Raw genomic sequence first — 25030 nt, 5'->3', positions numbered from 1 at the left:
TGATAACTAGCAATGTGTATGCTCCCCATACAAAAGAAAGCACATCTCAGTATGATGCCTGTGGTTAATAGTGACGGTGGTGATGATGTGGCTTGAGGAAAATATAAAAAATAGAATCTGTTAAGCTTTAGATGTATGAAGTACTGAGATCCCTTGTTTAAGCCTTTAGCCACTTGACAGATACACTGCAGTACGTATGGGCCATGTCACAGATCTGTCGAATGAGAATTCATGGGAATCATTAATCTAAGCCTGGGAAATGTCTGAAAAGGCTAATCCTCACCACTCTAAGAAATGTTCAGAGACTTTTAGGGTCAAAGTTCTCATTGAGGTGAAATGCTGTATTGTCGTCATTCAGTTTTCTGCAATAGCCATATTCTGGCTGTTCGTAGAAAGAGGGATGTAATTTTTATGACTTGGGTCAGGTGCCTGATTTTATGCAGCACACGGTGAGGCTACACGTAATAGGCGGGCAACATGTTCTTATTTGTCGATGTAGTTCTCTTCTGAGTGGAAGGAAATAAATTGTTTTGAAATGGATGCCACGTGTGGGAATTCCTGGCGTAATCCGCTATCTGAATGTTTTCATGACAGGTTGAAACCATTTAGTTTTGCCCATAAAGGTTTCTGAAAAAGTAACATCGAGGTAGACACATCACATATTATATTTGTATAACATGCTGCTTGATAGCTTATACACATGTTATTTTATATGATTTAATTCATACAATCCCATGAAATAGTTGTTATTAACTCCATTTTATAGATGAAGGAATCAGGGAGATGAAGGGGTTAACCCAAGCAACAGAATCAGGATCAATTTTTTTCTAAACTTCTTATCTTGTGCTCTCTCTGCCTCATTGCTATTAGGAGACCTTGGCTCTAGTTCAAGAGGAGCCATTACTCAGCTAGATGGCCCTTAGTAAGTTACTTTGCCTCACTGGTCTCGGATTCCTAATCTATGGAATCGGGTAACCAATACCTTTGAACAATCTTAGACCCACAGAAGTAGCCAAAGAAAGTCTAAAGTAGAAAAGGCATTAGTGTCCCTCTTTCCTTGCCAGAAAGAAACAATAGTCTAGAGCTTTTCTATGACCGATTTTCTTCTATCTGCTGCCATCATTCTGTAAAGTTACCCACAATCCCTCTTGTGCTTTCAATCACCCCTGACCATGACCCCTTAGTGAGATAGCCCTTAGTGAGATAGAATATATCTTGGACTCCTAGTCTGGGATTTTTGCTATCTATATTAAAATCTGTCTTCCTCTTTTCCTCTGGGCTTATTTCTGCATTTTGGATTTACCTCTGAACTCATTCCCCTGCTACATGGCCTCAGTCTTCAGTCCGATCTCTGGCCTTTATCCAGTCCTAAGGGTCTACCTGGATAATTGATTTTAGAGTCTACCAGTATGACCTGTTCTCTCACCATTCTTACCCTGGTCCTGATAGACACCTGGCTCATTCAGCCAATTGTTGGCAGCACAGCCATTGGTATTTACAAACTTCAGACTTTCTGCTTCGTTGGTGAGTACAAAGAGCTCTATCTATCTCCCTTTAAACTGGTTCTTCCCATTTGAGGAAGCCCAGGTATCTCCATCATAAATGTTACTAGTTAGAAACCATTATGTCCGACATGAATAGCTTACTCTATATATTTTCTCCAGCTGTCCCAGCATGCAGTCAGAACACATGGACCAAATGCCTTCTCTTCCCCGTCTCAGGGATAAGGGAGTCTGCGTGGAGGTGCCACAGATGGCAAGGGAGGTCCAGGGAAGTGATAGTGGGGAAACTGATTTGTACACATTCCAGTGAGAATCTCTTCCCTTCTGTGAATGGCTATTTTGGAACCTGTTTCCGGGCAACAAAAGCATGTTCCGTTAACTATCATCTTGTCCACCAGCCAAACTGCCTACAAGCAAGCAACCCAACTAAGTAGCCTCAAGAAAGGGGCCAGGTTTGAGCCTAGACATTGATATTTTTTTCATATGCAGAAATTGAAAGGAAGGTCTGTTGATGACGTTGCATCAATAAACTTGTGATTTTTTCCTGGTGAAAAAAAAAAGGTGTGTCTCCTGTCTATCTCTCAAGAAATGTTAACAGTGGGCCCACACGGCAGTGTAAACTGAAGCAACTTGGACGTCCTCCCCTATCTCAGAGCTCTCCATATTTGTAAGAGCCCGAAAATCTGCCAACTATTCAGATGGATGAGCCCAGAGAAACACATAAGTGGCCTCCTGGCCACTTATCCTTCTGGACAGGAGCATTCTGGGAAGATAGAGACCTAGCTTCTAGTACTGGCCTTGTAAGAGTGAGTCAGTCCCTAATTCTTTGGGGAATCTTGGTTTCCTTATCTGAGGAAAATGGTGGGTGAAGGAATTTGACGAGGAGATATTTATGGCTTCCTCCTGCTTTAAGTTTTTGCAATTCTCTGTGTTTCCCTCTTTCCTTTTCCTGAAAGTATAACTCTCTGTATTCAGAGATCAATTCTCTATCCCTGACCTCTTTCTGCCAGGTGAGCTGGGCAGTGTCTCTCCCCACCTGGGCACCTACTAAATAAATAGATGGTTGACCAGATCTACCTCACATCAGATATTTTCAGATATAACAATGCAGCTTCTCTGAGTTCCAAAAAGGGAGCTATTAAGACCAACCACACTGCTTGCAAAAGACTCACTCAGGAATCTCCAAGATAACATTATAACTAGATTTGCTTAGCATTTAAATTAAATTATTTTACTAATTATGGATGTCTGACATTTCACCTCTGAGTGAACTGTAGAAGGTTGAAGTCGAGTTTGCTCTTTCTCAACACTAAAGAATTATTATCTGTTTTTCAGCCAGGAGGGATGGACCACACTGTTCCATCCTCTCTTCTGTCTGCTTAGGTGATCTCCTCATTGTCTCCAGGAATCACTTGGAATGAATCAGCTCTCAGCTCCTGCAGGGTCTATTTATAGAAGAGTGGGCAGCGTTAGGGATGTTCATAATGGATGGTGACACCGAGGGTCTGGCAACAGTGGGAAGTCATTACCACCTTCGGTCTGTGGGCATGAAAGGAGAGACAGGCTCCTGCGATGCCACAAGAGCTAAAACCACAGATGGGGCCACCTGACAGGAGTTGTGGCTGTAGGGTGACAGCCACACCCATACTGTGACCCAGCAGTGATGGGGCAAGGAAATAAATCCCCCCCCACCTCCCTCTGCTCCTCTGACAGCCTGCTGGTACCCTGCCTCCATGGCTGAGCCCAATAGGAAGCCAGAGGCAAGGGGTTCCAGAGAATGCATCCATAGAGGTTGGCCTCCTGAGCACAGAGCTGGGTGAAGAGGATAGAAAATGGGCCTGAGGTTGCAAACAGAACCTATATCAGCATCGTCACTTTTGCTTTTAAAACTTTGCTTCTCATGTTATCTACTTAGACATTTGAAACTTTGCTCTAATGAAGATTTCTGAAAACTAATAAAAAGGAAGTATAAAGAGGGTTCTAGTTCTCTTTCCTTTTTAAAAAAGCTTGCATGGCTTCCTGCAGAAATGTTTTTTTCAGTAGTCATATTTTAAAGAGGGCCTTGTTGGATAAATCAAGGAAAGAGTAGTATATAGCTATTGCCAGAGTTTTAGACAAATTTCTACCTGCTCACTGAGAATACTCTCTTTTAACGATGATTTATTATGCCTACTATAGTGTTTGATTGGAATTAGATTTTATAAAATGCCTTGAGCTTCTTGGAGGAATGTTTCCCCTTGAATGCAAAGTCCCGTGTATGCAATGAAACAATAACATGCAGCATCTGTTATTTCAGAACATATACTTGTTGTTACAATTACATATCTCAGACTTCTCTCTGGCCACAAAGCTGTAAAATCATTCAGTTGGATATGTATTGGGAATGACTATCTGCTATCAAGGTGAAAACACTCCTGGCTGTAGTGTATTTTCTCCTGATATATTCTCTCTCTTTCTTTCTCCCTCTTTCTCCACATCTCCTACCTCACTCCTTCTCTCTTCCTCTCCTTTCTAGGCAGAATGACAAACTTCTGACAACAAAAACATTAGTGCATTCAAGCATCCTAGATATATGCATCTTAATACTTTGAGGACCATCCCATAAATTTAATGTCACCCGGAGCAAATCCATTTTCAAATTGGTGATTTTGATGGCTTCATGCCATTAGATTTCTTCAATTTGTTTACAAGTTTGTTATGGTTTTTGTTGTTGTTGTGCTTTTGTTTTACTTTGCTTTCCTCACTTTTTTCTTTTTCTCTATGACCATCTTTCTTTCTCTGGATGTTTCATGTTTGTATCTTGTCCCCAGTCCTTTCACTTCCAGTGCAAAACGGGGTCTTAAAACGACACTTTGAGGATTTATCTCATAAAATTGTTGGGAACATTGCACATGCAATCCCCAAACTATTGGCTCTCCAAGTCAAGAGAAATTCCTGAATCTAAGGGATTGGGAGGACAAAGATAACCGTCTCATGACCGGAAGATGGGTGTGCAGATCAAAATCCTTGCCAGCAGGGTACAAAAGTGCTAGTTTTACCACGTCCTTGTTAGCATTTAAAAAGAGCTTTTAATTTCAAAATAAATATGAACAAAGGCATTTCAATGAAAATTGTCTTAGTTTAAGAATAAATTGGGTGCAGTAAGTTGAAGGAAGTCTTAAAGTATTTAGATGGTTTAATATGAACTGGAGAAAATTGATGTTCTGTGCCCATTCCTTTTTCTCTCCCAAAGAAAGTACAACAGTTAGGTACTAAAATGTATTGAATTCCTTTTAGAAATTTTGGAAAGATCTTAAACTTTATAGGCTTACCAAAGTCTACACATGTAAGTTCGTTACTTCGCCTTCTGGACTGTGGGAGTTTGATGTAGGAGGTTTCTGCCTACTGGAACTTAAGTAGTTTTTGTTTCTATGATATATATCCTGGAGTTCTTTGGAACTTTGAGACAGTGAATAGTTTCGAGTTATGATACTAACAATAGATGGCAATATATACAGCTCCTGAGTGTCTTAGAGGGAAGTGATAAATACTTTTATTTCCCAGCTATAAAACATCCCAGCTGCTTGGTCACTGCATGTTATTGTGTTTGCAAAACCCATTTTATCTCATCGGTAGAATCTATCCCAGTTGTTACTTCTGGATCTTTTTTTTTTTTTCTTTTTTTCTCTTTTTCTTGCGGTACGCGGGCCTCTCACTGTTGGGGCCTCTGCCGTTGCGGAGCACAGGCTCCGGACGCGCAGGCCCAGCGGCCATGGCTCACGGGCTTAGTTGCTCCGCGGCATGTGGGATCTTCCCGGACCAGGGCACGAACCCGTGTCTCCTGCATCGGCAGGCGGATTCTCAACCACTGCGCCACCAGGGAAGCCCCTTGCTGGATCTCTTTTCTATTTCCTTGGAAGCATCTCTTTCAGAATTTATTTCTATTCTGATTTCATAACCAAACCGACACTTCCATGGATACTCTCTGTCTCATATCCATATCATTTATTGAGTCACAATTCTCTATTTCATTAATATTCTGGCATAAAATCATTTTCAGCTAATTTTTGATGTTATACTGGTTTTAGAATCACTGATAGCCCATTAGCCACCAACTTTTATTGTACTCATTTGTGTCTTTTATTGATTAAAATTTGTATTTTTAAGTATCATTAATTCATTTTTACTTCTATGTGCTTACGTTTTAACTTTATCTATGATCCAAGAAGTTGCATCCAGGACAAGAAAAACTCAGTTCTTTCCAGAATTCCACCACCTCTATGTTACCCAGTTGCTGGGAAACCGTCTCTGGGAGGCAAGTTAAGGAAAGCCACCCATCTCATCTGACAAGTGTTGCCCATCAAGGGGTGGACATGACAGATATGGTCTTTGAGATTTAAGACGGTCATTTATTTTGGGTGGGAGCCAATCTCAGAGGTTGTGTCTTGGAGATGTGCCAAAGCATACACTAGAATCACAAGTCCACTCCAAGTGATGGCATAAGGAAGAAGAGGAGTCAAAGCAAAGACCTAGAACATCCTTGTCTGCTAAAGTGTTGCTTGGGAAAGTCCTTGCCGACTTAACTCTGATAGGCCACACGTTAGACACTCTGACAGCACCACATACCTTTCAACCATTGCTCTCACCTTACAGTGAGTAATATGTATTATTGGTAGAATTAATTGTTTATTATCCATCTCATTCTCCAGAGAGAAAGCTCCAGGAGGGCAGACCCCATGTCTCTTCTTCACCATTTTATCCCTAGCGCCTAGAACAGTCATTAGAAATATATTTGGAACTCATTGCATATCTATTGAATGACCGAATGATTGAAAGAAGGAAAGTGCTTCCTTTTTAGAGTACATGCATGCATTTGTTCCCCACTCCCTTGTCTAATGAGGAGGGATTTCCACCAAATGGTCCTGGTCTCTTGCTCTGGGCATTAGTCCTCTTCAAAGAGGTCAAGTAAGTTCCGTGGTTAAGAAGAGACTGTGATTGGCATATGTTCCTTGATTTGGTAGAGATAATGTATTAAAAGTATTAAGCAAATGGAGTCTACTCTCCTGCTCTCCTTCCCTTAAGAAGTGCGGGGCTGTGATTCCTGATTAAGCATGTCTGCTCCGTAGCCTCAGTGTTTCTCACCAGTGTACTGTTCTAAGACCTAACTTGATGACAGGAAGTTCACTGCTGTCATATTTCTAAGCTATACCACCTGAAATAATTTTTGACCCCATTGAAGATAACATTTTGATACTCATCTACGAGGCTCCTTTCCTCCCCCCTTTCTTAATTGGTTTTGAACATGGGCAAGAAATAAGGATCTCATTTTGGGGGCTAAACTAAAACCCCAATAGCTCTATGCATAGAAAGACTCCAGGAAAAATCAGTATAGACATATCCTAAGACTGAAAAGTTTTGACTCCAAAGAGGGAAAAATGAGATTCAAGACTGGTAATGGAAGAATGAAGCTTTGAAAACAAAAGATTTTTCCTGGAGTCTGAGGGTTGGTGAGCCTCCTGGTTTGTGGGCAAAACGTTCTGTGTAGAGGATCCAAAGGTTTCCTCAGATTAAAAAAAAAAAGTCGTTGAGTGTCTATTTTAAGGAACCCTACATAGACCTTGAGTTTATCATCTGATGTACAGAAATTTGGCCCCATCTTCCTCCTTACCTGAAATGGACTGTTCCCCTCATCACACCCTTCAAAGCTCAGCTTGAGTCCAGCTCATCTTCCCAGGAAGTCTGCCTTTACCTTCCCAGCCTGTAGGGATCTCCTCCTTCTCTGGCCTCCTGGTTCCCCACAGATGGTCTTCATTGCCTATTCTCTTCAATTAAAGTGTGAGCTCCTGAGAGAAGGGGTCAGGTTGTTCAATGGTAGCTCTGCATCACCCGAACTGCCTGGCATACAGCAATCATATGAATCAGTTTCTGAATCCCAATCATACTTTCATATCCAATCTGTTACTAATGCGAACCCTGGAAGAGATTCATTCGATGTATATTTCAGAGGAAGAGCAAAGCTCAGAGACAGTAAGTCATTTTGCTCAAAGTAAAAAAACTAGGAAACAGCCGAGCCCAGATTCAAACGTAGGTCTCTTGACTCCTAGGTCAGTGCTTCTTCCACTCCACAATGCAGCTTCCCAGAGAAAGTATTGACCTGAATTTACTATATTAGGATTCTTCTCCATAGAAGAAATGTCTTTGTTTAGAAACACTCCTGAATGGATGGGCCTGATTTCGAATCCTCTTGTGTACAGAGGGATGAGACCAAGAGGAAACTTGACCTTCCTGCAGAAAAGACAGGAGAATTTTGAGTTAGGTGTGGCCCCCCCAAAAAAGGATGACTGTATTTTGCAAGAGATAGGGAGGCGTCAGACATAAATATGACCAGTGAAAAATTCCCTAAAGAAGGTTTGACAGAAATATTTTTGAAGAATAGGAAGGTTTCATTTTTCTGTCATCTTTCTCTTACTCTCAGTCCAGCTGTTTAGTAAAATTTCATTGCACACAACTGTCTCAAGCACCTGCTTTTGGAGGAATCAGGGAAAAGTGATGTTGCTACATTTTCAGTCAGCAGGCCAGAGAGGCGAGAGTGCCTAAGTGGGGGAGAGCAGGGGGGTACACAAGAAGTCAGTGGGGAGAGGCTTCCGAAGGACAAGGAAATCGGATAAAGAGGTAGCGTGAGATATCCGCCCTGGGAATTCACCAGTGTCTTGGGGAGACCCCCGAACCTCCCCAAGATAAGGGCTAGAAGTTAAAGCCAATTTTATTTAGATCTTCAAAGTCAAGGTGACTCCGCTGGACATTGGGGTACCAGTAGATTGACAGTAGCCCTCCCTACATTTTCAGAATGACGAGTAGTAGGTGGAAGGTAGAGGGAGAACGGTGTTTTATGAGAAAAAAAAAAAAGAATTTTTCAGTTTCCCAAAGTCCTTCTACATTTTGGGTGAAAGAAGGTGTTAGACAGCTGAAAATTCTCCTGGTGATGACAGTTGAGTCATCTGCTGAAGAGCAAACTTGATGGCATTTAAAATGCATGGGTTTTGTCTCCGGAGCAGGCGTTTGGAAGCTCTATATATGCCTTTTGGCAAACTCCAGGCTTCAGTCTTCTGTGAAGAAATGTCCTGGGTATAAAAGATAGGTGACAATGCACTCCTTGTAATGTCTAAAGCAAAATCCTATTATCTTCTAATTTGGATGTTCATGTGAATAACAGAAATGGGAAGGGGGCAGGAAGTGAGTAGGCGATAGCCAAACACACCTTCTGCCCGCTGCCGGCCAGCTGAACCCGCGGAGTGACTCTGCGGGTGATTCCTTGTCTTTCTCAGCCAACTAGGGTCACTGAATTTAGGTCCTGCAGTGGCTGACGAGGGCCCAGGGAAGCCAAGAGCCAGAATGCCATTAATTGTAGTGGGAGGGATTCTTGGTGCCTGTCTGTCCCCTCACTCCCAGAAGCTGAAGTTGTGGGTCCAGGTGATTTGCACAGCAAAATATCTAGCACATCTGAGGGACAGTGCAACAGAGACCAAATCACGGAGTTAAGTCTAAGTCAGGGGTGGAAGTACGGCTCTTCCCCCAGGGATTGACGTCACCACACCAGCACGTTCTCATTCCCTTTGGAACTAATGATGCTGCTGCTTCCACACTGCCAGCACCACTTCCCTCTCACTGCAAACAGCTACCAGAGCTCACTGGAGGCCAGGCACTGTGTCTAAGGGCTTTACACAGCATCTCATTTAATCCTCATCAAAAATGCATGGGGCTGGCACTGTCATCACTCCAAGTTTACATATTAGAAAACTGAGACAGACATTTAAGTGACTCATTTCCCATCTGAGTGGATTGCTCAGGAAAAGAAAAGGAAATTAGCATGAAATTTGAGAGGAGATATTCAGTAATGGCTAAGAGTAAGGGCTTTCTCAAATCTGAGTTGGAAGCCAGGCTCTGCAACTTACTGGCTGTGTGAACATGGGCAAGTTGTCAACTTCTCTGAGGCTCAGTTTTTCCACCTGCAAAATGAGGGTGATAATAGTACCAATTCTGGTCCTACTACAGTGAAAGTGATCAAGAAATGTTATCTAACCTTCTTGCTATTATTAAATAATGGTTATGTTTTTTCTGCTCACACATCAAAAAGGCTTGTCGTAAGACTCCTGACAGGGTAAAATAGTTTTTCAGGTAATGATTCCCTTTAAAGAGTCTCTCAATATTTGAGCAGGAAGTTGCTCTGGAAGAGCACTCTTTTTCCAGGTTTAGGAGATGGTGGTAAATGACCAAATGGTCTGGCCTCGGTCCCACTAAGTTCCACCATTTTCATCCCTGCTTTTATGAACAGTGTTGTCACTGCATAGAGCTGAAACTGCTGGGGTTTACGAAAAGAACATTAATAAGATTGCATCAATTATCTATGGCTGTATAACCAAATACCTCAAGCTTAGGACTAAAATAAAAATTATTTATTATTGATCAGGATTTTGTGGTTCTTCTGGGTTTACTCCTATGATTCTAGATGGTGAATGGAGTGGCTGGATAGTCTAAGATGACCTGACACATACGTCTGGTAATTGGTGTTGTCTGTCAGCCTGGGTACCTCGGTCCTCCCCTCCGTGGCCTTTCTAGACCAGCTTTCTTACAGCATGGCTGCCTCAAAGAGTTCCAAGAGGACAGGCCTCAGTGCATAAACACCTATCGAGCTGCTTTTTGAGTCATGTTTGTTCATAGCCCATTGGCCAAAGCAAGTCACATACATGGCCAACCTCCGTGTCATGTGGGAGGGGACTTAGACTCCCTCTCAGCCCCCTGCGCTGCTGCTTGATAGGAGAAGCGGCAAAGAATTTATGACCATTTTTAATCCATCACAATCACAAACATAAAACATAAAAAATAAAGGGAAGGCACCTGGGAGATATAAGAAAACTAAAAAGAATCCAACTTGCAAAGTATGGATTTCTGGTATTCCTTGGTTCCAAGAGCTTTCAAGCCTTGCCCCATTTCACATCCAGTAAAGCACCACCCACTAGCCCCTGGGCAGGTAAACTTGGTAGGTACCGTTTTACATGTTACATCCTGTCCTTTGGGAACTACTGGACGTCTCCATTCCCTGGAACCTGTTCACTGGGCAATTTCACTTCGATAAGTTCCCCCACCCCCTGCCCTCAAGTCCTCTCCAGCCGGATAACCAGGACCTACTTCCAGGACTGAAGGACATAATATGATTGACTGATCCATTATCTCTTTGAAAATTTTGGCTAATTGAAATTGCAACGTAATTATTACTTTTTGTTAATTCGGTTAACATTTTGGAAACTACATTTTAGCTTTATTTTAATTAATAAAAAAATACAAGTATTCCTTATAAAAATGGCTTATTATTACACTTACTATTGCCTAACATGCCTTTAAAATTAAAGTTATAAACTAGGCATCTTTCCAAATCTCTCTCTTTATATATGTGTTTATATAAATATTAATATAGTTAACTATATATAAAAATATTTCACATTTTTAAGATCTAATATTTCATTTGTGTAGTGCTGCTAAAATATCTTTCACCAATCCCCTGATGATGAACATTTAGATTGTTGCCTTTTTTTTTTTTTTTTTTTTTTTTTTTTTTTTTGTGGTACGCGGGCCTCTCACTGTTGTGGCCTCTCCCGTTGCGGAGCACAGGCTCGGGATGCACAGGCTCAGAGGCCATGGCTCACGGGCCCAGCTGCTCCGCAGTATGTGGGATCTTCCCGGACCGGGGCACGAACCCGTGTCCCCTGCATCAGCAGGCGGATTCTCAACCACTGCGCCACCAGGGAAGCCCCATTTTTAAAATTAGAATAAACCAGTTGCAACAAATACCTTTTTACATATAACGTGATACACTTATTATGATTATTTCCTAGAAATGTGAGTGTTGAGCCAAAGAATATACACAATTTATGAAACTGATTTTATCAGCTTGCTCATCAAATCATTTTATGGATTCATATTCCCAAGAATTGTATATAAGAACCAGAACATCCCTTCCAAGTTTCTTGTGATTTTCTTTAAAAACCCTAATTATTTTTTGTTTTGTTTTTCCAAGACAAGAAGCAAAGAGCTAAAAGTTAAGTATTGCCAACAAAGGGAAAGAGAAAAACACTAAACTAAACAACTTAATTTCCTTGCAGCCTGAGAGTAGCCCTACTGAGAATATCCCAGCCCAGGACTCCCTGGAGACAGAGGAGAGAAGTCAGAAAAGCAACAGAAGGAAAAGCCTAGTTCCCTGTGCTCTGTGGAACCGCAGCCTGTTCGCTGCAGGTCAGGCCTCAGAGGTGCCTCCAGGACTAGGTCAGGCCTCAGAGAGGGGCCTCCAAGCCCAGACTCTGCTGACACCTACCCTCTGCAGAAAGACCCCAAATCCAGGGATATTTTCCAAAGCTAACTCAAATCTCCCATTGTCCTGGGAAGACTAGAAGATTCCAACGCAGCCTGGTCTCCCACTCCGACCCCATCACTGCTTCGTGCTGTGGGACTGATACAACCTGGCAAGGAAAAAGTCCTTTGATAAAGTGAACAGAAATATTCCAGGAACCCACCGTGGACACAATTTTTCCCTCAGCCCCAAACCCCAAACTCCCTCTCATTTCCTCATTGCTTTTCCGAATAACTCTTTTCTCGTTGCACTTAGAACTCTGCAACAGAAAATAGTTAAAGGTATTTTTGACATTTGGCAGCTCTTTCCAAATAGTGCTAGAAAAGGGAGTTTCATCTCTTTGTTATGCTCTAAGTGTCTCGGTTAGTGTCTGAAGGAACACCAGGGATGATTTTATGAAGGCTTCACCTGGGATCCTAAATCCAGGGAAATGCATACCTGGGGACTGTGGCTCTAGAGCCTTCTGGAGGTGGATGTTTTAGAGCTTCAACCATTTTCTCTTGTAGACCAGGGGAAATGGCTATGGAAGCAACCATCGAGCTCAAGGGGCCTCTCAAACTTCTGAATCTCACGCTGAGTCTGTTATATTGTTATATAACAATTGTTATATTGTTATAACAATATCTTACTTCTTCAAACTTGGATGGAAAAGTTTTATGGCTTTCCATTTATATTATTCATCCATGTCAGTGCAGGAGGTGCCCTTAGAAATTAATCTTCTCATTCAAATTCCTCCTTTGGAAAAACTGCATGAAGCCCAGAGAGAGGATGAGAGTCACTTAAGCTCATATATATCTTGTCAGTACCAGGCTCTGGACCAAAGGGAGCCTTCTGACTTGTGGTGAGAGGAATTTCCTCTGCTTCCTTTTTTTTTTTCTTTAAGATTTTTTTTATTATTTATTTTATTTATTTTTGGCTGAGTCAGGTCTTAGTTGCAGCATGCGGGATCTTTTGTTGAGGTGGGTGGGCTCTTCGTTGTGGTGCACGGGCTTCTCTCTAGTTGTGGCATGCAAGCTCCAGGGCATGTGGGCTCTATAGTCTGCAGCACGTGGACTCTAGTTGAGATGCGTGAGCTCAGTAGTTGTGGCGCATGGGCTCAGTTGCCCCGCAGCATGTGGGATCTTAGTTCCCTGACCAGGGCTCGAACCCGCATTCCCGGCATTGTACGGCAGATTCTTTGCCACTGGACCACCAGGGAAGTCCCTGCTTCCTTTTTAAAGCTCTTTCATGGAGCCAATTTCCAAGTATTCATTAGGCCTCAGGCACAGTGCTCACCACTTTGCAGTTTATGCTGAATTCTCACAACAATTGTATCAGAACCATTATCTTCATCTTACAGGTAAGGAAAATAGGTTTTGGAGAGGTTTTATAAGTTGCTTTATATGATGTATTAATTTTCTATGGTTTCCATAACAAATTACTGCCAACTTAATGGCTTAAACAACACAAATTTATCGTCCTACAGTTTAGTAGCTCATAAGTCTGAAACAGGTCTCTTGGGCTAAAATCAGTATGCTGACAGCGCTGTGTTCCTTTCTGGAGGCTCTGTATGAGAGTCTGTTTTCTTGCCTTTTCTAGTTTCTAGAGGCCCTTCACACTCCTTTGCTCATAAGACCCTTCCTTAATCTTCAGAGCCAACAACAATGGACTGAATCCTCATACTGTCGCCCTGATACGTCATCTATCATCTTATCTCTTTCTGGCTACAGCCAGGAAAGGTTTTTTAAGGACCCATGTGATTAGGTTAGCCCACCTTGGTAATCTAGGGTAATCTCCCCATCCTCCTGGTCTGCAAACCAGTTGCAAATTCCCTTTGCCATGTAAGGTAACATATTCACAGTTTAGGGCATGATCATATTTGGGAGGGGGTCATCATTCTTCATACCACAGTCTACTCCCTGATCCCCAAAGATATACATCTCTCCCACATGTAAAATACATTTTTCCTATCTCAAGTTCCCCCAGTGTCTCAACCCATTACATGAGAGAGGCTAGTACATGGCAGGGCTAGAGCTCTGGTTCCAATGCCCTCTTAACAGCTGCCCAAAGGCACATGCCGCCATTTTGCTTTAACATGGGGAGTGTGATTTCTTTACTGATTTGCATGAACTCTTCAAGTTATAGAAAGTTAAACTATAAGCTCTGTGAAAGGCAGAAAAACTATATTTTGTAGATCATTCTATCCTAGTACCTATCACACAGTAAGCACTCAGATATTTGCAAAGTGAATGAATGTTGAAGAAAACAAGTATCTAAGTAAACTAATGACATAAGCAGTGGATGAAGACAAACGAAGTCATTACAAAAATATACTTTTCATGTTCCAAAAAACCTTGTATTCTTCTCGATGTTTTTCAGAGCCCCTTGAAACAGGTTACAAACTTCACCAGAGTCCAGGTTGCCCTTCCAGGTAAATTATCAAACTGCTTGTGCTTCATCTAGATTTTAATTACCAGTAAATGTCATTTCAGGCATTGTGATTCCTGCCAAGATTGACTCCCAGCCCATGGATTCTGTTTTAGTTTTAAATATAACCATGAAACTTCCAGATTACCAAATATTTGTTATTCCTGGTACACTCAGGTGCATTCTGGGTGTAAGCATCTTAATTGTTTTTGTAAATAGGATGGTCTCCCATAGTTTTTTCTAACATCCCCCTCCATGATGACTATTCCAATGGAGCATAAGGGAAAACAGCATCATTTTCCCAACAAAGGTATTTTAAAAATAATTTGGCTTAGTTTAACTGTAGCCAGGTCTGAAAGTGGGAATAAGGATTAACTGTAAATGGGCACAAGGGATTTTATTGTAGTGTTGGAAATGTTCTAAAATTGGATTTTGATGATGATTGTACAACTGAGTAATTTCTCTAAAAAAATACTCAATTGCACCCTTAAAATGAGTACTATGGTATATAAATTATACCTCAATAAAGCTGTTAAAAATAATTAGCCTATCATCCACTCAAAAGCACTGTTTTGTGTTAAATGTAATTATTTTTTACAAAGGCAGTCTCTAAGTACATCCTTTATAATAACACTTAAGCTTCTTCAACTCTTTCTTGGCCTATTAATAAGCAGAGCTGAGCACGGTCACACTCAGTTGCTCCAGAAGAAAACATGTCATGCTTGTCCGCCTTGTTCTTCCCAAATGATTTAAGAACAAACAGATAATCATTCTTAATCTGTACAAAATCCTGGTATTTGGTTGAATTTATCTTACATTTATAGGAGGAATTGTGTTGATGTGATTCAAAACCATGCACTTTTTTATGTCCTACTATTCTTTAGAAGTAGTCATTTTAATCCCTACTCCATCAGTGTACTGCTAAAGAGACGAGTCTGTTTCCCATGACAAAGCTTAATATGTTGGTGTAGACACAGTAGGCAGGCAAACAAAAGGAGAAAACTAAATACTTATCAGCTTCTTAGCATTTGTGGACTTAAACATCAATTGCATAAGTACATTTCTGGATAAATATACATAACATCAAAAATAGAAACATGTACTGTTGCAAATATAATGATTCTTTAAAGAATTACTGGGTTTAAAGCAATAAAACTTCATTTGGAAATTGTATAAATAACTCACATGCTTGATGGAGGATTCCTTGTTCCTTAGACAAAAACTTGGACTGGCCGTCTCATTGTTAGTATATGATACAATTTTAGAGTCTCCAGGCTTGGTTCCTATGTGAACCAGGGAGGGAAGCTCTGACCTGTGACCTCATTCCTTGTTCCTTGTTCCCTAGTCCAGTATTGCTTTCCCATGAGGATCATTGACATACTGGTGGTGATTGTAAAAGTTCAGATTCCAAACCTACTGAGTCAGGATCTTCAAGGTGGTGTTCCAGGAATCTACATTTTTAACAAGAGCTACATGTAATTATTATTATTTTTAACTTCTTTATTGGAGTGTAATTGCTTTACAATGTTGTGTTAGTTGCTGCTGTATAACAAAGTGAATCAGTTGTACATATACATATATCCCCATATATCTTCCCTCTTGCGTCTCCCTCCCACCCTCTCTATCCCACCCCTCTAGGTGGTCACAAAGCGCCGAGCTGATCTCCCTGTGCTATGCAGTTGCTTCCCACTAGCTAGCTATTTTACGTTTGGTAGTGTATATATGTCCCTGCCACTCTCTCACTTCATCCCAGCTTACCCTTCCCCCTCCCTGTGTCCTCAAGTCCATTCTCTACATCTGTGTCTTTATTCCTGTCCTACCCCTAGGTTCTTCAGAACTTCTTTTTTTTTTAGATTCCATATATCTGTGTTAGCCTATGGTATTTGTTTTTCTCTTTCTGACTTACTTCACTCTGTATGACAGTCTCTAGGTCCATCCACCTCACTACAAATAACTCAATTTTGTTTCTTTTATGTCTGAGTAATATTCCATTGTATATATGTGCCACATCTTCTTTATCTATTCATTTGTCAATGGACACTTAGGTTGCTTCCATGTCCTGACTATTGTAAATAGAGCTGCAATGAACATTGTGGTACATGACTCTTTTTTTTTTTTTTAGGAGATTTTTATTATGGATGTAGGCTTATAATTAAATGTTAAGTCAAGAAAGATGCCATTATGAATTAAGCCCCAAAATTTCTTTGAACCAATAATTATGTTTTTGCTCAATTGCCCTATGTGGTTTTTTTTTTTTAATTTTTGAATTTTATTTTATTTTTCTCTTTATACAGCAGGTTCTTATTACTTATCCATTTTATACATATTAGTGTATACATGTCAATCCCAATCTCCCAATTCATCGCATCAGCACCCCCCAGCCCATCACTTTCCCCCCTTGGTGTCCATATATTTGTTCTCTACATCTGTGCCCCTATTTCTGCCCTGCAAACCAGTTCATCTGTACCATTTTTCTAGGTGGCACATGTATGCATTAATACACAATATTTTTTTTTTCTCTTTCTGACTTACTTCACTCTGTATGACAGTCTCTAGACCCATCCACATCTCTACAAATGACCCAATTTCGTTCCTTTTTATGCTTGAGTAAAATTCCATTGTATATATGTACCACATCTTTTTTATCCATTCATCTCTTGATGGACATTTAGGTTGCTTCCATGACCTGGCTATTGTAAATAGTGCTGGAATGAATATTGGGGTGCATGTGTCTTTCTGAATTATGGTTTTCTCTGGGTATATGCCCAGTAGTGGGATTGCTGGGTCGTATGGTAGTTCTATTTTTAGTTTTTTAAGGAATCTCCAAACTGTTCTCCAGAGTCGCTGTATCAATTTACATTCCCACCAACAGTGCAAGAGGGTTCCCTTTTCTCCACACCCTATCCAGCATTTAATGTTTGTAGATTTTTTGACGATGGCCATTCTGACCGGTGTGAGGTGATACCTCATTGTAGTTTTGATTTGCATTTCTCTAATGATTAATGATGTTGAGCATCCTTTCATGTATTTGTTGGCAATCTGTATATCTTCTTTGGAGAAATGTCTATTTAGGTCTTCTGCCCATTTTTGGATTGGGTTGTTTGTTTTTTGATATTAAACTGTATGAGCTGCTTGTATATTTTGGAGATTAATCCTCTGTCAGTTGCTTCCTTTGAAAATATCTTCTGTCAGTTTCTTTGTTTGCAAATATTTTCTTCCATTCTGAGGGTTGTCTTTTTGTCTTGTTTATGGTTTCCTTTGCTGTGCAAAAGCTTTTAAGTTTCATTAGGTCCCATTTGTTTATTTTTGTTTTTATTTCCATTTCTCTAGGAGGTGGGTCAGATCTTGCTGTGATTTATGTCATGGAGTGTTCTGCCTATGTTTTCCCTTAAGAGTTTTATAGTGTCTGGCCTTACATTAAGGTCTTTAATCCATTTTGAATTTATTTTTGTGTATGGTGCTAGGGAGTGTTCTAATTTCATTCTTTTACAGGCAGCTCTCCAGTTTTCCCAGCAACACTTATTGAAGAGACTGTCTTTTCTGCATTATATATTCTTGCCTCCTTTACCAAAAAGAAGTTGACCATATGTGCATGGGTTTATCTCTGGGCTTTCTATCCTATTCCATCGATCTATATTTCTGTTGTTGTGCCAGTACCATACTGTCTTGATTACTGGAGCTTTGTAGTATAGTCTGAAGTCAGGGAGCCTGATTCTTCCAGTTCCGTTTTTCTTTCTCAAGATTGCCTTGGCTATTCAGGGTCTTTTGTGTTTCATACAAATTGTGAAATGTTTTGTTCTAGTTCTGTGAAAAATGCCATCGGTAGCTTGATAGGGATTGCATTGAATCTGTACATTGCTTTGGGTAGTACAGTCATTTTCACAGTGTTGATTCTTCCAATCCAAGAACATGGTATATCTCTCCATCTGTTGGTATCATCTTTAATTTCTTTCATCAGTGTCTTATAGTTTTCTGCATACGGGTCTTTTGTCCCCTAAGGTAGGTTTATTCCTAGGTATTTTATTCCTTTTGTTGCAGTGGTAAATGGGAGTGTTTCCTTAATTTCTCTTTCAGATTTTTCATCATTAGTGTATAGGAATGCAAGAGATTTATGTGCATTAATTTTGTATCCTTCTACTTTACCAAATTCATTGATAAGCTCTAGTAGTTTTCTGGTAGCATCTTTAAGATTCTCTATGTATAGTATCAGTCATCTGCAAACAGTGACAGCTTTACTTCTTCCTTTCCAATTTGGATTCCTTTTATTTCTTTTTCTTCTCTGATCGCTGTGGCTAAAACTTCCAAAGCTATGTTGAATAATAGTGGAGAGAGTGGGCAACCTTGTCTTCTTCCTGATCTTAGTGGAAATTGTTTCAGTTTTTCACCATTGAGAATGATATTAGCTGTGGGTTTGTCATATATGGCCTTTATTATGTTGAGGTAAGTTCCCTCTATGCCTACTTTCTGGAGGGTTTTTATCATAAATGGGTGTTGAATTTTGTTGAAAGCTTTCTCTGCATCTATTGAGATGATCATATGGTTTCTCTCCTTCAATTTGTTAATATGGTTTATCATGTTGACTGATTTGCATATATTGAAGAATACTTGCATTCCTGGGTTAAACCCCACTTGATAATGGTGTATGATCCTTTTAATGTGCTGTTGGATTCTGTTTGCTAGTATTTTGTTGAGGATTTTTGCATCTATGTTCATCAGTGATATTGGCCTGTAGTTTTCTTTTCTTGTGACATCTTTGTCTGGTTTTGGTATCAGGGTGATGTTGACCTCATAGAATGAGTTTGGGAGTGTTCCTCTCTGCTATATTTTGGAAGAGTTTGAGAAGGATAGGTGTTAGCTCTGGTCCTAGGCTTTTGTTTGTTGGAAGATTTTTAATCACAGTTTCAATTTCAGTGCTTTTGATTGGCCTGTTTATATTTTCTATTTCTTCCTGGTTCAGTCTCAGAAGGTTGTGTTTTTTCTAAGAATTCGTCCGCTTCTTCCAGGTTGTCCATTTTATTGGCATGTAGTTGCTTGTAGTAATCTCTTGTGATCCTTTGTATTTCTGCAGTGTCAGTTGTTATTTCTCCTTTTTCATTTCTAATTGTATTGATTTGAGTCTTCTCCCTTTTTTTCCTGATGAGTCTGGCTAATGGTATCAATTTTGTTTATCTTCTCAAAGAACCAGCTTTTAGTTTTATTGATCTTTGCTATTGTTTCCTTCATTTCTTTTTAATTTATTTCTGATCTGATCTTCATGATTTCTTTCCTGCTGCTAACTTTGGGGTTTTTTTGTTCTTCTTTCTCTAATTGCTTTAGGTATAAGGTTAGGTTGTTTATTTGAGATGTTTCTTGTTTCTTGAGGTAGGATTGTATGGCTATAAACTTCCCTCTTAGAACTGCTTTTGCTACATCCCATAGGTTTTGGGTCATCATGTTTTCATTGTCAATTGTTTCTAGGTATTTTTTGATTTCCCCTTTGATTTCTTCAGTGATCTCTTGATTATTTAGTAGTGTATTGTTTAGCCTTCATGTGTTTGTACTTTTTACAGATTTTTTTCCTGTAATTGATATCTAGTCTCATAGCGTTGTGGTTGGAAAAGATACTTGAAATAATTTCAATTTTCTTAAATTTACCAAGGCTTGATTTGTGACCCAAGATATGATCTATCCTGGAGAATATTCCATGAGCACTTGAGAAGAAAGTGTATTCTGTTGTTTTAGGAGGGAATGTCCTATAAATATCAATTAAGTCCCTCTTGTTTAATGTATCATTTAAAGCTTGTGTTTCCTTATTTATTTTCATTTTGGATGATCTGTCCATTGGTGAAAGTGGGGTGTTAAAGTTCCCTACTATGATTGTGTTACTCTCGATTTCCCATTTTATGGCTGTTAGCATTTGCCTTATGTACTGAGGTGCTCTGATGTTGGGTACATAAATATTTACAATTGTTATATATTCCTCTTGGATTGATCCCTTGATCATTATGTAGTGTCCTTCTTTGTCTCCTGTAATAGTCTATTTCAAAGCCTGTTTTGTCTGATATGAGAATTGCTACTGCAGCTTTCTTTTGATTTCCATTTGCATGGAATATCTTTCTTCATCCCCTCATTTTCAGTCTGTATGTGTCCCTAGGTCGGGAGTGTCTTGTAGACAGCATATATACGGGTCTTGTCTTCGTAACATTCAGCCAATCTATGTCTTTTGGTTGGAGCATTTAATCCATTTACATTTAAGATCATTATCTACATGTATGTTCCTATTACCATTTTCTTAATTGTTTTGGGTTTGTTATTGTAGGTCTTTTCCTTCTCTTGTGCTTCCTGCCTAGAGAAGTTCCCTTAGCATTTTTGTAAATCTGACTTTGTGGTGCTGAATTCTCTTAGCTTTTGCTTGTCTGTAAAGGTTTTAATTTCTCTGTCAAATCTGAATGAGATCCTTGCCGGCTAGAGTAATCTTGGTTGTAGGTTTTTCCCTTTTATCACTTTAAATATGTCCTGCCACTCCCTTCTGGCTTGCAGAGTTTCTGCTGAAAGATCAGCTGTTAACCTTACGGGGATTCCCTTGTATGTTATTCATTGTTTTTCCCTTGCTGCTTTTAATGTTTTTTCTTTATATGTAATTTTTGATAGTATGATTAATATGTCTTGGCATGTTTCTCCTTGGATTTATCCTGTATGGGATGCTGCACTTCCTGGACTTGATTGACTATTTCCTTTCCCATATTAGGGAAATTTTCAACTATAATCTCTTCAAATATTTTCTCAGTCCCTTTTTTTTTCTCTTCTTCTCCTGGGACCCCTATAATTCAAATATTGGTGCATTTCATGTTGTCCCAGAGGTCTCTGAGACTCCCCTCAATTCTTTTCATTCTTTTTTCTTTATTCTGCGCTGCAGTAGTTATTTCCCCTATTTTATCTTCCAGATCACGTATCCATTCTTCTGCCTCAGTTATTCTGCTATTGATTCCTTCTAGAGAATTTTAAATTTCATTTATTGTGTTGTTCATCATTGTTTGTTTGCTCTTTAGTTCTTCTAGATTCCAGTTAAATGTTTCTTATATTTTTGCTATTCTATTTCCAAGATTTTGGATTGCCTTTGCTACCATTACTCTGAATTGTTTTTCACATAGACTGCCTATTACTTTTTCATTTGTTTGGTCCAGTGGGTTTTTTACCTTTCTCCTTCATCTGCTTTCTATTTCTCTGTCTGCTCATTTTGCTTAACTTACTATGTTTGGGGTCTCCTTTTTGCAGGCTGCAGGTTCATAGTTCCAGTTGTTTTTAGTGTCTGCCCCCAGTGGGTAAGTTTGGTTCAGTGGGTTGTGTAGGCTTCCTGGTGGAGGGGACTGGTGCCTGTGCTCTGGTAGATGAGGCTGCATCTTGTCTTTTTGATGGGCAGGATCATATCTGGTGGTGCATTTTGGGGTGTCTGTTAACTTACTATGATTTTAGGCAGCCTCTCTGCTTATGGGTGGGGTTGTGTTCCTGTCTTGCTAGTTGTTTGGTATAGGGTATCCAGCACTGTAGCTTGCTGGTCGTTGAGTGGAGCTGGGTCTTAGTGTTGAGATGGAGATCTCTGGGAGAGCTTTTGTCATTTGATGTTACTTGGGGCTGGGAGGTCTCTGATGGACCAATGTCCTGAACTTGGCTCTCTCACCTCAGAGGCTCAGGCCTTACACCCGGATGGAGCACCAAGACCCTGTCAGCCACACAGGTCAAAGAAAAGGTAGAAAAGAGAAGAAAGAAAGAAAAGAAAAATTTTAAAAATAAGGTTATTAAAATAAAAAATAAAAGAAATATTATTAAAAATAAGAAAATAAAAAAGTAATTAATAAAAGAAAGAGGGCTTCCCTGGTGGCACAGTGGTTGAGAGTCTGCCTACTGATGCTGAGGACAGGGGTTCATGCCCCGGTCCGGGAAGATCCCACATGCTGCAGAGTGGCTAGGCCTGTGAGCCATGGCCGCTGAGCCTGTGCTCTGCAACGGGATAGGCCACAACAGTGAGAGGCCCGCATATTGCCAAAAAAAAAAAAGAAAAAAGAAAAGAAGAGAGCAAGCAAACCAAAAAACATATCTACCAATGATAACAAGTGCTAAAAAGTATACAAAACAAACAAACAAACAAAAAACGGACAGACAGAACTGTAGGACAAATGGTAAAAGCCAAGCTATATAGACAAGATCACCCAAAGAAGAATACATATACACACTCACCAAAAGAGAAAAAGGAAAAAAAAAATATATATATATATATATATAGATATATAAAAGGAAGAGAGCAACCCAATCAATAAACAAATCTACCAATGATAATAATCTCTAAATACTGAACTAAGATAATCAGGAAACCAGAAACAAATTAGCTGCAGAAAGCAAACCCCAAGTCTACAGTTGCTCCCAAAGTCTACCACCTCAATTTTGGGATGATTAGTTGTCTATTCAGCTATTCCACAGTTGCAGGGTACATAAATTTGATTGTGGAGATTTAATCCGCTGCTCCTGAGGCTGCTGGGAGAGATTTCCCTTTCTCTTCTTTGTTCGCACAGCTCCTGGGGTTCAGCTTTGGATTTGGACCTGCCTCTGTGTGTAGGTCTCCTACAGGCATCTGCTCCCCTCCCAGAATGGATGGGGTTAAAACAGTGGCTGGTTAGGGGGCTCTGGCTCACTCAGGCCCCGGGGAGGGAGTGGTTTGGAACACAGGGTGAGCCCGCGGTGGCAGAGGCCTGCGTGCCACTGCAACAGCCTGAGGTGCGCTGTGTGTTCTCCCAGGGAAGTTGTCCCTGGATCACGGGACCCTGACGGTGGCCAGGGCAGAGGGAAAGTGTGTAGAGTGACCTGTGCTCACACACAGGCTTCTTGGTGGCTGCAGAAGCAGCCTTAGTGTTTCATGCCTGTCTCTGGTGTCCGTGACCATCTCTGGACTCATTTAGGCAGTGCTCTGAATCCCTCCTCCTCACGCACCCTGAAACAATGGTCTCTTGCCTCTCAGGCAGTTCCTTTTTCCCGGACTCCCTCCTGGCTAGCTGTGGTGCACTTGCCCCCTTCAGGCTGTGTTCATGCAGCCAACCCCAGTCCTCTCCCTGGGATCTGACCTCTGAAGCCCAAGCCTCAGCTCCCAGCCCCCACCCGTCCCAGTGGGTGAGCAGACAAGCCTCTAAGGCTGGTGAGTGTTGGTCGGCACCGATCCTCTGTGCGGGTGTCTCTCTGCTTTGCCCTACCCAGGTACGTGGGGAATTTCTTGCCTTTGGGAAAGTCTGAGGTCTTCTACCAGCATTCAGTAGGTGTTCTGTAGGAGTTGCTCCATTTGTAGATGTATTTTTGATGTATTTGTGGGGAGGAAGGTCATCTCCACATCTTACTACTCCACCATCTTGAAGGTCCCTCTGCTACGTAATTATAATGCATGTTAATATCTGAAATATTTAATCTGAGATCTTGCCCATATTTGGAAGATTCAGTGTGGACTCTTCAGATTCATAAACATTCTAAGACAAAGTGTTTCAAAACAGTGTTTCTTAATCTTTAATGTGTATGTGGATCACCTGGGGATCTTGTTCAGATGCCGACTCTGATTTTGTAGGTCTGGAGAGAAGCCTGCTGTTTCTGCATTCTTTTTTTTTTTTTTTTTTTTTAACATCTTTATTGGAGTATAATTGCTTTACAATGGTGTGTTAGTTTCTGCTTTACAACAAAGCAAATCAGTTATACATATACACATGTTCCCATATCTCTTCCCTCTTGCATCTCCCTCCCTCCCACCCTCCCTATGTTTCTGCATTCTAACAAGCCCCGGTGATGCTGATTCTACTGGCCCATTGACCAGACTTTGACTAATGGGGCTTCAGAGCAAATCTATGCCATGCGAGAGGGTCAGAACACCTCCCAGGGGAAAGAGCACAGTGGCTACAACAAAGACCATTCTGTGCAGATACCCTTCCAGTTTCAGTGGGGAGCAAGTATACTTCTGGGGACCTGGGCTAGATGTAGGGGTCTGATGGGAGATCTTCTCTTGGGCTATGGAGAGTGGAGTCAAGAAAGGGATGAAAATCCCTGTGGAGAGGCCAGGAGGGGGAGAAGCTGGGAATAGAGTTCTGTGCAAGTTCACCTGGTCATAAATATAAGGGGTAGAGAAATAAAGCTTATAAACAATGGAATTAGAGACTGAAGATGGAGAACAAAGTCAACATATCTGGAAAGGAGGACAGGAGGCAGAACCCCAGGGGTTTCCTGAAGGCTGAGGGGTAGCTTCAGGGGAGCTACCTGCAATTTATATGGAATGCCTGCAATTTCACTGTGGGTGGGGAGGAAGCCACTCTAGGTTCAACAACTTCAGTTCAATCCTGAATGCATAATATGTATATTTTTATGGGGTCATAATTTTTAATGATCTGTCTTAATTATATGAAACAGTAGTTCCAAAACTAAAATATGCTTAAGAATCACCCAGACAAAACTTGTTAGAATGAGGTTGCTGGACTCCACGGTCTGAGATTCTGACTCCAGTAGGTCTGAGGTGGGATCCAGGAATCTGGATTTGCACCGAGCACACCAAGTATTTATGATGCGGTTGGTGTGTGGAGCACACTTTCAGAAAAAGGGACCTGCAACAACAAAATCATCAACACAATTGTTTGGCCCTTCACTGGTTGAAATTCAGAGCATCATCTGTCTTGCAGGAAGACTGAAATGTAATGTTGGCTATCTGGAATGATACAGTGTAGAAAGGAAAGGAAAGGAGAGG

The sequence above is a fragment of the Kogia breviceps genome, chromosome 11 (genome assembly GCF_026419965.1).
Source record: "Kogia breviceps isolate mKogBre1 chromosome 11, mKogBre1 haplotype 1, whole genome shotgun sequence".
In the NCBI taxonomy this organism is placed as follows: domain Eukaryota; kingdom Metazoa; phylum Chordata; class Mammalia; order Artiodactyla; family Physeteridae; genus Kogia; species Kogia breviceps.
Note: the sequence above shows the minus strand (reverse complement) of the source record.